The sequence below is a fragment of the Neoarius graeffei genome, chromosome 3, assembly GCF_027579695.1.
Source record: "Neoarius graeffei isolate fNeoGra1 chromosome 3, fNeoGra1.pri, whole genome shotgun sequence".
NCBI lineage: Eukaryota > Metazoa > Chordata > Actinopteri > Siluriformes > Ariidae > Neoarius > Neoarius graeffei.
The window spans coordinates 300,001-312,215 of NC_083571.1; the positions used below are offsets into that span (position 1 = coordinate 300,001).

The 12,215-nt window shown below is 42.9% G+C and overlaps 1 protein-coding gene across 1 annotated transcript in view; it reads right to left on the bottom strand.

The window, feature by feature from the left end:
• Nucleotides 1-3,647, bottom strand: part of LOC132883045 (pleckstrin homology domain-containing family G member 3-like) — an 82,858-nt gene extending 79,211 nt beyond the window's left edge. The window contains exon 1 of the mRNA XM_060916176.1: nt 3,632-3,647. The gene's annotated coding sequence lies outside the window, so the exon portion shown is untranslated. The remainder of the gene's footprint in view (nt 1-3,631) is intronic.
• Nucleotides 3,648-12,215: the final 8,568 nt, after the last annotated feature.

Below are 12,215 nucleotides of genomic sequence, written 5' to 3' on the forward strand. Positions count from 1 at the left end.
GGCATTGAATTATTTCATAAACATATCGGTTTAATAACACTGTGTTGCATATATCTCAATGAAGCAAAGAATAGCACATTGGCCCGCAATCATATCCAAATGTTTTAGGCACGCTTGCTGAGCTGCGCTGAGCTGGACTCCGGTTAGCTGAAAGCCCGTGGAACGCTGCCTCTTGTTAATTAAACCTTATTTTGTTGGAAATCATCCCGTGTAGATACGACGGCATGTGAAATTGCCAGCTAGATAGAGTTTAATGTAACAAATGGGCTATAAATGGGGTGTTTTGAGGTTAGTCTGTTGCAAAACATTAAACTTTCGCTTAGACTGGATACTCTTCAAACAATTCCCTTGCTCAAGTGAAAAATGATAGGCCTGTATGAAAAGCGCAATTAATGAAAGTAGCCTAATAAGCCCTAAATGAATAAAACAACCTCTGTTTTATTGTTGTTGCTTACACGTTAAGATTTTGAAATCTTCTCGGTCCAGTTCTATATCCAGGGAACGTTGTAATCCTTTTGGTTTATCCGTAATAAACGTGTCAGCCCCCAGGTCAGATAGGCTAATGTTACGTGGTTGGGAGGGTGTCAATTTTTTTTGTAACATTCTAAATCGAGTACGGAAAGGGCGTTTATGAAAAACAAGACAAAAAAATACACTGAAAAACTCACTGTACACATCACTAGTGGTGATGCTTCTATGTTCAGATTTTGGGAAAGCCATAACTCCGTTCTCATTGAGGCCCAGTTCCATCCCGTAAACAATCATTTTGGTTTATCAACTACCTGCGCTCAAACATGTCACAGGAGAGGCTCAATGGGCTGGCTATGCTCTCTATAGAGCGCGAACTTGCAAAGAAGCTGGACTTTAATGACCTTATTGACGACTTCGCCACAGCAAAAGTCCAGCGCATTGCATTTTGCACCTGAATAGTTGCAGACTAAGGAAATGCTCAAACTGTAAATATGTTGGAATGTTGAAATAAAATGGTTGACTGTTATAATGGGCTTGGAATACCTGTTATTTAAGGGTTGGAGTGAATGGAGACTGTGAAAAGAGGGGTTGGGTGTGGGTGGTTGCTGTGTGGCGATGTGCGTGCGTGCGCGCGTATGTGTGTGTGTGTGTGGGGGGGGGGGGGGGGGGGGGGCACTCAGATTATTTTGTCCTGGGCCCAGCCAAAACTGTCAACGGCCCTGACTGCAATACATACACTACTGCAATACACAGTAGTGTACTGCACACTACTGTAATACACACTACTGTAACACTGCTGCAGTACACACACTACTGTAATACACACACTAATCCAATACACACTACTGTACTGCACACTACTGTAATACACGACTGTAATACACACTACTGCAATACACACCAGTGAACTGCACACTACTGTAATACACACTACTGCAATACACACTAGTGTACTGCACACTATTGTAATATACACTAGTGTACTGCACACTACTGTAATACACACACTACTGCAATACACGACTGTAATACACACTACTGCAATACACACCAGTGAACTGCACACTACTGTAATACACACTACTGCAATGCACACTAGTGTACTGCACACTGCTGAAATACACACTAGTGTACTGCCACAGATTCTGCTCGCACACCCCCCTTCAGCATCTGACATGTCATCCTCACAGTTCCCCCCCAACACACACTATATATATATATATATATATATATATATATATATATATATATATACACACACACATCTCATCGTTCATTAACACACTGAACTCAGGGACCGCACATCTCACTTTACCTCGCCCATTTGCACTATTCCGCACTACCTCACCTTAACAGCTGCTAGTTTGTTTATTCTGCTTATTTCATGTTTCATGTTTACCTGCTATACCTCAAGTGCCCTTGACTGTTTGGTTATTTGTACCAATTTATGTGTGTGTGTGTGTGTGTGTGTGTGTGAGTGTTTAGTCTAGTTAATATCTAGAGTTTTTATACTGTTTATATTGTCTGTTTGAGTGTTTAGTCTGTCTTATTCTTATCTAGTGTTTATACTGTTTATTTATACTGTTTATATTGTTTGAGTGTTTAGTCTGTCTAGTTCCTATCTAGAGTGTTTATACCGTTTATATTGGGTTTTTTTTTTCAATTATTCTATTTTTATTTATTGCATTGCCTGTTTGCACCGTGGGTCAGAGAGGACTGATATTTCATCTGTGCTGTATGTCGAGCATGTATCGCATATTTGACAATAAAGTTGACTTGACTTGACTACTGTAATACACACTAGTGTACTGCACACTACTGCAATACACACGACTGCAATACACACTACTGTAATACACACACTACTGTAATACACACTACTTTAATACACACTACTGCAATACACAGTAGTGTACTGCACACTCCTGTAATACACACTCAGGCAAGACACACTAGTGTACTGCACACTACTGTAATACACACTAGATAGATAGATAGATAGATAGATAGATAGATAGATAGATAGATAGATAGATAGATAGATACTTTATTCATCCTGAAGAGAATTAAGACATCCAGTAGCTTATATGACACAAAAATGCAATAAATACTGTCACAGAAGACAGTTGAGATGATTAGACTCTATGCAGTCTGCAAAGTGGAAGTGGTTCAGGGGGATGTTTTGGTAAAATAGAGTGGAAACAAAGGGGAAGACAGAACATGTAAAAACCTTGATCAGTTTCAGTACCCAATCTCACTACAGACACTGTTATAGAAGCTTTAGGATTAGATCAATACTCATTGTTCAGAAATTGAATAATGCATCAAAAAGAAATTTGACTATACAAAACATGTTTTTGATGTTTACAGAATCAAGTTATTGTAACTGTTAGTTGATTTTGTAAACATCAAAAATATATAGTTTTGTATTGTCAGGTTTTTTTTGAGTCATTACTATATGGCAGTTCTATTAAAATGTTTAGTATTGATTACTATCACTTCAGACTCTATTTTGCTGTTTACAATAAAACGGAAATTCCTCCCCAAATGCCTTGAAACTGTGTCTCGGATAAACCCAGTTTTCCATTTTTCCTGCCTATGGTTCACAGTGAAAGGCTTCAGCCTTTTTAATTGTACCCTCCTATTCTCTGCTTCATACCCTTTTATTCCCCTAAACTTTGAGACCACTGAGACACACTACTGTAATACTATCTATTAGTACCTTGTATGGTGAAGGCTACATCAGGCGACAGAGCCTTTTCTTACAAAGCCCCACAGTTATGGAACAGCCTTCCAAGTAGTGTTTGGGAATCAGACACAGTCTCAGCGTTTAAGTCTCGGCTGAAAACATATCTGTTTAGTCAAGCCTTGTGTTAATGGTGTTTATGAAGTAAAGGTATAGATCTGGAGGGTCCTCAGACAGAGTGTTTTGGTAAACTGGGATGTATGGATGCTGTTGCCCCCCCACTCTCACTCGCTCACTCAGGTTTATTGGCAGTGTAGTGGCTGCTGCTTTATGTCCCAGGACTCCCTCGTGTCTATATTACCTTCTGGCTCTCCCCTTTTAGTTATGCTGTCGTAGTTTGTTTTGCTGGAGTCCCTGCTTGCACTCAGTGCAAAATATATCCTGTTCTTACTCGTTAGGTGACATTGGGCATACCTAACATCCTGTGTTCTCTTTCTCATCCCCCCGTCTCTTCCCTCTGTCTGTCCCCCTCTGAGTTACATGTCGATCCTGAGACACCAGTGATGCTATACCTCTTCTGCTCCTCGGACCTGCCTGACCCATCCTGATGCCCTACGTCTGGCTGGAGTCTTATCACATCGCTCCTGTGGAGGACAGAGTCCATATGGACAATCGAAAGTCACACTTGGAAGACGCTCTGGACACTTACAGTAATGCATCTACAGTACTTGCTAACTTTAGGACTACAGTTGCCATGAAAAGTTCTGCACTCAAGTTTCCATCAATGAACAGTTTATAACTTCAACAAAACAGACTTCCTGTTAAACTATAATGAATTTCCTGGTTATACAGTTGTACTTTTTGACTCTATAGGACACAGTTATAGAAGTGAGTTATTTATAATCACACTATCTGTTATCACCCACATGAGGATGGGTGCCATTTAGAGTCTGGTTCCTCTCAAGGTTTCTTCCTCGTGTCATCTGAGGGAGTTTTTCCTTGCCACCATCGCCACAGGCTTGATCATTGGGGATAAATTAGCTCATGTTTAAAGTATTTAATTTTCTGTAATGCTGCTTTGTGACAATGCCTGTTGTTAAAAACACTATACAAATAAACTTAATTCATACTCCTGTAATACACACATTACGGTGACACATGCTAGTGCAATACACACTACTATAATACATTCTACCGCAATACACGCTACTGTATAGCACACTAATCAGATTTAGACTGTTGCTCAGTGGTCCAAAGTCCTCTTTTCAGATGAAAAGTTAATTTTGCATTTCATTTGGAAATCAAGGTTCGAGAGTCTGGAGGAAGAGTAGAGAGGCACAGAATCCAAGGTGTTTGAAGTCCAGTGTGAAGTTTCCGCAGTCTGTGATGATTTGGGGTGTCATGTCATCTGCTGGTGTTGATCCACTGGGTTTTCTCAAGTCCACTGAGCAACAGTCCAGTTCTTTCTCTCCTTAGCCCAGGTAAGATACTTCTGACATTGTCTCTGGTTCAGGAGGGGCTTGATATTAGGAATGTGACAGTTGTAGCCCCTTTCCTAAAGACGTCTGTGAATGATGGCTCTTGATGCAGTGACACCAGCCTCAGTCCCCTCCTTGTGAAGGTCTCCCAAGTTCTTAAATCAACTTTTCTTGACAATCCTCTCAAGGCTGTGGCAATTTCTGTTGCTTGTGCAGGTTTTCCAGCCAGCCTTTTCAGCAATGAGCATGTGTAGCTTACCCTCCTTGTGGAGGGTGTCGATGATTGTCTTCTGGACAACTGTCAAGTCAGCAGTCTTGGCCATGATCATGGTTGTGTGTAGGAAATGAAATATTCTAAAAAAAAACTGAGATACTGGATTTCTGATTTTCATGAGCTATAAGCTATAATCATCAAAATTAAAACAAAAAAGCCTTGAAATATTTCACTTTACATGTAATGAATACAGAATATATGAAAGTTTACCTTTTTAAATTACATTTTGAAAAAAATGAACTTTTTCATGGTATTCTAATATTCTGAGATGCACTACTACTACTACTACTACTACTACCACACACACACACACACAATACATACAAAGAACAAAGTTACATGACTCAAGAGAGGTCATTAAAGTCTTCTCGGGGGGGAGGTGTGGTTAAACCTGTTTAACAGTCTCATCCAACTGGAGTGTGTAAGTAGAGGTGTGACCTCTCTCACCCTGCAGAACACACATCACCACAACGTCATTATATTGTAATAAGATTATTCAAAATTAACTCGTCATCCAGTGTGGCTCATCCTGCTGCAGTGCATTGTGGGATTTCCTGAGTCCTTTAAAACATGCCTACAAATAATACACTATGTAGTGAATAGGGCAGAGTGTACAGTATAAGTATTTTCCAGCTCCAACACACACAGAGAGAGAGAGAGAGAGAGAGAGAGAGAGAGGAAGGGCTGAGGGCTGTTCATGAGCAGAGGAGTGAAATCAGGTGTTAGAACAGGACTAAAACCTGCAGGACAGGACAGGGGGTTCTCTTGGACCAGGCATCTCAGGAATAGGGATTAAACAATTGGGAATATGGAGCACCATTTAGGATGTGAGAGAGTGGGAGTGTAAAAATATTGGCAAGGGTTTTCCAAGAAGAAGGAAGAAGGAGAAGGAAGGAAGAAGTGAAGAAGGAGCTGAGCCAAAAGGCGAAGCTCTCAATTTACCGGTCGATCTACATTCCGACTCTCACCTATGGTCATGAGCTTTGGGTAATGACCGAAAGAACAAGATCGCGGATACAAGCAGCCGAAATGAGTTTCCTTCTCAGGGTGGCTGGGCGCTCCCTTAGAGATAGGGTGAGAAGCACAGTCACTCGGGAGGAGCTCGGAGTAGAGCCGCTGCTCCTCCACATCAAGAGGAATCAGCTGAGGTGGCTCGGGCATCTTTTTCAGATGCCTCCTAGACGCCTCCCTGGGGAGGTGTTCCAGGCATGTCCCCCCGGGAGGAGGCCTCAGGGAAGACCCTGAGGTGTTCTTCCCGAGGAGCTGGCCGAGGTGTCTGGGGAAAGGGAAGTTTGGGCTTCCATGCTTAGACTGCTGCCTCCGCGACCCGGTCCCGGATAAAGTGGAAGAAGACGAGACGAGACAAGACGAGGTTTTCCAATTGTGTAGACAGACAGATGGTCAGACAGATACAGTCAGAAGTTTACATACAGGGGCATGAATGTGATGGTAATATCGGGCTTTCAGGAATTTCTTTAAACTGATCTTTTTCTCTATTTTTTCTACTTGTCTTATCTTCGTTTTTGTTTTGTTTTTTGTTTTTTTCCGTTACCATAACACTGTAATCAAGCCACTCTGAGGGTTGCAAGAGTTTTGGTGTTTTTGCTTGCAGTCGCAAAACTTTTTTTCAGTGCAGCCATGCAACAACTCCATGCCGCCCGCATTGTTTACACCAGGTATCAGCTGATCGAACTGAAGCCGGCCACTCTAGTGACAAGACCAGAAGAGATCCCTGTGGTAATTTGGTGGAAAACACACAGAGGACGCAGAGGAAATAAGAAGCTATGGAGGCAGAGGATGGCTTTGAGACAACGGAAGCTTATTGAAAAATCTTATAAGCCGTGTGTCCCCTCTATCATCATGGGGAACGTGAGGTCCCTCGGGAATAAAGTGGACGAGTTGACGGCACTGGCCCAGAGTCAGACGGAGTATTGAGGTATTTCACCTGACATCACAGGGTCACGTGACGCCCCGGTGTCCGCCATTTTGAACGTCAAGCTACATACTAACGCTGCAGACAGAGAGGGAGAACCGGCTTGAAAAAAACGTGTTACAGACACCTAGAATAGATTAATTTGTCAGTAAGCACTCTATAAATAACCATGGTGTTTGCTTGTTGTGCTGTGGGCTGCCACAACAGACAGGGACAGCGTGCAGGACGCTCCTTTTACCGGTTTCTAGTGATGGGAATTTCGGCTCTTTTAGCTCTTCTTACTATAAGGAGCCGGCTCTTTCGGCTCCCAAACGGCTCCTGAGATTTTATTTTTGATTTAATTGCTGCAATTAACTAGTTAATTAATTACATTATTATTTATATTTTATCAATAGGATGTTTTCCATTTTACTTTTTAGTTTTTGTAGCCATTGTAAAGCTTTGTAAAGTATAGCAGTGTAACAATGTTCTAGCTATAGAAATAAAACTTACTTACCGATTAATAAATTATTTTCTCACAAACATAATGCAAAACTGTGTTATATTACCAATATAAAATACACAGCTGATTTTCCCCTCCTCAGGTGCCTCACAGACTCCTCTCCCCTACGCGCCACAGCTTTAAGCATTACACCAATTTTCGTATTTTCGCAGCTGTGAATGACATCAACCCCCCCAACCAAAAAAAGGAGGCGTACACCATGCTACTTTTTTTCCTTTGAATGGTAATAGACAACACAAAGACGCAATCAGACAGCAACTTTTTTTGTGAAAGTCTCTCTCTCTCTCTCTCTCTCTCTGAGGCACCTAAGGACAAAAAAAAATTCCGCTCCCCAACTCGGCTCCCACCGAAGAGCCGGCTCCCGTCGTTCACTTCAAAGAGCCGGCTCTTTGAACCGGATCGTTCGTGACCGACACATCACTACCGGTTTCCTACTGACCCAGACAAGAGGGCCAAATGGATTGCAGCTGTGAAGAGACAGGATTGGGAGCCAACAGAGTACTCCAGACTTTGCAGTGATCATTTCATTTCAGGTTAGTTTATCAGTTAACGCAATTTTGATAAAATATGTAGCAAAAAGTAAATGGGTCAGTGTTTGTTAACCCATCTGAGCAGTGAAACAAGGCAGTGTTAATTTGTCTAGGGTTGCATGTAGCAGACATCAGACATAAAACGCAATAACAAAGGCTTGAAAGAAACGGGACACAGAAATAAATAAACAGGGCTCCATACCAAGGCTGGGTACAGTGTTTGTGATAAAAGACAGATCCAATTTAACACGAATCACAGCTTACTTTCTTGTTAAAATGTGCAAAGTTCTCCACCATCTCATACTGCCTTGCACTGAAGGACTTAAGCATGCCGTCCAAAATGGCTGCGTCACGTGACTTGGTCACGTGGGTGAAATACCTCAATTGGGACTGTAGTTTAATGTGCTTCGTGGAGACATGGCTGCACCGGGATGTTCCCGACGACAACGCTACAATCAAGGGCTTCCACACGGTGTGGACAGAGACTGTGCCAGGAGCGGTAAGCACAAAGGGGGAGGGCTTGCCGTTCTTGTGAACAACCGGTGGTGCAACCCAGCTCACATCACCGTGAAGGAGCGTATCTGCAGCCCAGATGTTGAACTGTGTGCTGTCGGACTTTGTCCATATTATCTGCCCAGGGAGTTTTCTAATGTTCTCATGGTGGCTGTTTATGTTCCCCCTCTGCAAACCCAAACACTGCTTGTGATACTATTCACTCTGCAATAGCCCGGCTACAGACTCAACACCCGAGTGCATTCATTGCTATCTCAGGTGACTTTAAATCATGTTAATTTGGACAAAACACTTTCCACTTTCACCCAATTTGTGAACTGTCCTACCAGAGAGGGAAGAACAATAGACCTGCTGTATGCTAATGTTAAAGAAGCTTACAGCTCTTCCCCCCTCCCCCCACTGGGCAGGTCAGACCACAACCTGATTTACCTCTCCCCCTGCTACAGTATGTGCCTCTGGTGAAGAGTCTGCCCACCACATCAAAGATAGTGAGGAGATGGACAGACGAGGCCAACGAGACACTGCAGGGATGCTTTGAGGTGACAGACTGGCAGACACTGTGCGAGCCCCACGGAGACGACATTGATGGGCTCACAGAGTGCATCACGGGATACATCAACTTCTGTGTGGACACCATTGTCCCAGCTAGGACTGTCAGCTATTACCCCAACAACAAGCTGTGGGTAACGAAGGACATCAAAGCCCTTGTAAATGAGAAGAAGAGGGCTTTCAGAGCTGGCAACAAGGAGGAGCAGCGATCAGGGAGGCCAAGGATAAGTACAGGAGGAAATTGGAGTGGAAACTCCAACAGAACAACAGGAGAGAGGTGTGGAGTGGAATGAAGACCATCACTGGTTACAAGCCAACCAACAGTGAAAGAGTGCATGGCAATGTGGAAAGGGTGAATGAGCTGAATCTCTACTTTAACAGATTCAATGGCGTGACCCCAACCCACCACCACCACTCTTCTGCGGGATGGCTACAACCACACACTTTACATTCTCTCCCCTCCCCCGCCTCTTCTTGCCCAACCTCATCCCCATTTCATGACTTTGCTTGCATCTCCTCAACAGACCCCCTGGCTGAGCACTCCCCCCCCCCAAGAAACACCTTCATCCCTCCCCCACCCGTCACCCCCACACCGATCATCAGCGAGGAGCAAGTGAGAAGACAGCTGAAGAGACTCCATGCAGGAAAATCAGCAGGCCCGGATGGTGTTAGCCCCAGGGCCCTGAAGACCTGTGCCCTCCAGCTAAGTGGAGTACTTCAGCATGTCTTCAACACGAGCCTGGGTCTTCAGAGAGTCCCCGTGCTGTGGAAGACGGCTGAGGTCCTTCAACATCTGCTGAACGATGCTGCAGATGTTCTATGAGTCTGTGGTGGCCAGCGCCATCCTGTACGCTGTCATCTGCTGGGGCAGCGGCTTGAAGGTGAAGGACACTAACAGACGCAATAAGATTATCAGGAATTCTGGCCATGTTGTGGGCGTGGAACTGGACTCTCTGACAGTGGTGTTGTTATATGCCACTGTATAACTGTGGTACACTTCTTACCATGTATCCTTAACCCAGGTGCAATATATGTATATAGGAATCATTGTATATACAATCACTTCATTTTGCTTTTACTTAAAAGTTATTGAACTTATTTAAATTTATTTTATTTTTATTTATTCTTTTTTCTTAAAGACTATTTTATTTTCTATTTTTAGACATGTTTACTACTTCTTTGATTCAGGAGCTTGGCTGCAAATTTGAATTTCCCTCTGGGGATTAATAAAGTAATTCTGATTCTGTGGCAGAATGATTGTACAAAATACATCTTTAAAAAAAACAAGAATTTGCTGCACAAGTTTTAATTTCTTTTGGGTTTTCTGAAATGAACACAGTCAAATTATACATACAGGGTAAAAAATATGCACACACCCACTTAGATTATTAATTCAGCATCACTGAAAGTTCTAAAATACCTTTTAACTCTCCAAGGCCAAGGACTCTTAACTTCCTGTTAGTGATGATGACCACCTAAAGCTGGTAGCTTCTCTATGCACAACATAAAAAGGGTTTGATTGACACTCATTGGATTGACCAACACACAGTACAATGGCAAAGTCCAAGGAGCTCAGTGCAGATCTGAGTAAGAGGATCTTAGGCCCCCATCACACTTATTCGGAATTAGCAGGAATCAAGCAGAACCAGTTGGGATGAAAAATTTTTCAAAAAATTCATGCCACATTCGGGTGGGAATTTCAAACTGACCAACATTCTTACATCTTTGTAAGAATGCTATTCAAATACTTAGAATGCACTTCGAACCCACCTTGAATGATTTTTGCACATTCCGGGTGTATTAGCTTTCGAATGCAGTTCAAATGTAGTTGGAACACAGTAGGAATACCTAGAATGCTGTTAGAATGCAGTAAGAATATTAAGAATGCACTTCGAATGCCGTACGAGTGTGGTTCAACTGCTGCCTGAATACCACCCGAAGTCTGGTCGGAAGGTGCCTCGAATGCTGTACGAATTAATCTCAAATGCAGTCAGAACGCTCCCGGAATAGCCGCTGAATATGTTTAGAACGTCTAAGAATTCAAAGAGAATGCAGCTCGAACACTTAGAATTTACTTCGAATATCCCGGAATATACGAAGAATTTTCATTCCGACGGCATTCCAGCTCAGTCCGCCTCTAGTGTGACAATAAATCTATTAGATTTACATTCAGGAATGTCTCTTGGCGCCATTTCCAAACAATGGCAGATTCCAAGATAATCAGTTCAAACAATTATACACAAGGACAAGTTATTGGGAGTGTAGTCACTTTGCCAAGCCATTTTGCTGGATGAAGACCCAAACTGTCCCCCTCTGCTGAGAGGAAATTGGATTGGATGGTCAGGAACAACCCAGGAACCACCAGGATACAGGCCTGCCATGAACTGGAAGCTGCTGGAACACCAGCATCACTGTCCACAGTTAAGAGAGTTTTACATCACCATGGAGTGAGAGGCTGCCATCCAAGAAAGAAGCTCCTGCTCCAAAATCCACACCTTCAAATTCGACTGAAGTTTGCAGCTGATCACATGGACAAAGAAAAAGCCTTCTGGAGGGAAGTGGTATGGTCATATGGAAGAAAGATTGAGTTGTTTGTCCACAGTGACCAGAGGTACAGAGGAACACTGTACCAACTGTTAAGCATGGTGGTGGTAGCATCAGGCTCTGGAGCTGTTTTGCTGTCACTGGGACTCGTGTATTATGCAAAGTGGATAGAATCATGAAGAACAACCACCACCTCAGGATTCTTCAGCATAACCTCAAACCGTCAGGAACCTGGACCCAGTTGTGTGTTCCAACAGGACAATGACCCCAAACACACATCAGAGCTGGTTGTGGAGGATAAAGCAGGGGAACATGAAGCTTAAAGCAAGTCCTGACCTCAACACTCTCAAAACTATCTGGACTGTGAGTAAAAGTCAGGTCTGTTTCAGGAAACATAAATTTAATTGAACTCTACCAATTCTGTCAAGAAGAAAGGACAAATATCCATCCAGAATTCTGACAGAAGCTTGTTGATTGTGAACAAAAGTGTCTGGTGAAGGAGAAACTTGTTAAGGGACATTTAACCAAATATTAGGTCTTCTGTTTGTATAATTTTGACCCTGTATGTACAATTTTGCTCTGAACCAAAGAGGAAAAGGAGCATCCAGACTGTTAGCAGGAACAAGTCCAACAGCCAGGGTGCATCATGATATGGGCTTGGGTCAGTGCCCTTGGCAAAGGTAACTTACACTTCTGTGATGGAGCATTAATGCAGAAAAGTCCACTGAGATTTTG